Source organism: Chrysemys picta, unplaced genomic scaffold, assembly GCF_011386835.1.
Source record: "Chrysemys picta bellii isolate R12L10 unplaced genomic scaffold, ASM1138683v2 scaf1399, whole genome shotgun sequence".
NCBI lineage: Eukaryota > Metazoa > Chordata > Testudines > Emydidae > Chrysemys > Chrysemys picta.
The window spans coordinates 14,715-15,794 of record NW_027054105.1 but is presented as its reverse complement, the minus strand read 5'-3'; the positions used below and the strand labels follow the sequence as shown (position 1 = coordinate 15,794).

The 1,080-nt window shown below is 77.3% G+C and overlaps 1 non-coding gene across 1 annotated transcript; it reads right to left on the bottom strand.

Annotated features, from left to right (window-relative positions):
- Window positions 1-720: 720 nt before the first annotated feature.
- On the bottom strand, window positions 721-839 carry LOC135979933 (5S ribosomal RNA). The gene has a single exon (XR_010597174.1). It is a non-coding gene; the product is annotated as a 5S ribosomal RNA (ribosomal RNA).
- Between the last annotated feature and the right edge of the window lie 241 nt (window positions 840-1,080).

The window sequence follows — 1,080 nt, the reverse complement described above, 5'->3', positions numbered from 1 at the left end:
CGCTGGAGGAAGCCACTGGGAGCTGGACACCCGCCGTCCGTCCCGCCAGGCCAGGCCTGGCCTGGGTGGCCGCGGGGGGATTCGGGGCGGTCCCGCGGGCCGGGGGCCGGGCGCAGGGGAGGCGGGGGGGCCGAGCGAGTCGGTCCCGGGCCCGGGGCCTCCCCCTGCGGCTTTGGGGTCCGTGGGTCCCCGCTGGAGGAAGCCGCTGGGCGCTGGACACCCGCCGTCCGTCCCGCCTGGCCAGGCCTGGCCTGGGTGGCCGCGGGGGGATTCGGGGCGGTCCCGCGGGCCGGCGGCCGGGCGCAGGGGGTCCGAGCGAGTCCGTCCCGGGCCCGGGGCCTCCCCCTGCGGCTTTGGGGTCCGTGGGTCCCCGCTGGAGGAAGCCGCTGGGCGCTGGACACCCGCCGTCCGTCCCGCCTGGCCAGGCCTGGCCTGGGTGGCCGCGGGGGGGGATTCGGGGCGGACCTGCGGGCCGGCGGCCGGGAGGGTCCGGGCCAGTCCGCCCCATGCCCGGGGTCTCCCCCAGCGGCTTCGGTGGCCCCGGGGGGGGTCCTCCGCGGAGGAAGCCGGGTGGGTGGGGAGCCGGACCCCAGGCGCCCAGACCCGTGACCTGCGGCCGCGACCTCCGACTCGGCAGGAGCGACGAGGGGCTTTCCGGCCCGTCCCCCCCCTCCTTCCCCCCCAGAAAAGGAGAGAGAGCTGACTCGGACCGGGAAAAGCTGCCTACGGCACCTGGGATTCCCAGGCGGTCACCCATCCAAGTACTAGCCAGGCCCGGGACGGTTTACCTTCCGAGATCGGACGGGATCGGGGGCGTTCGGTCCGGTATGGCCGTAGGCACCCGGCCCCGCGCCTCCTCGCCCGCTTTCCCCTGCCGACGCCCGGGCCTGCCGCACGGTGAGCCCCGGTCGGACTGCCCCCCCCCCCTGCGGCAGGGCCCCCGTCTCTCGCGGGCCCGGTCCTTTTTTCCTTTTCGAGCTCCGGGGCCCGGGCTGGCCGCCAGAGCCCCTCCGCCCGCCCTCCCCGGCGTCGGGGAAAATACTGTCCCGGACTTCCAGTGCGCCCGATCCTGTCAGCCGG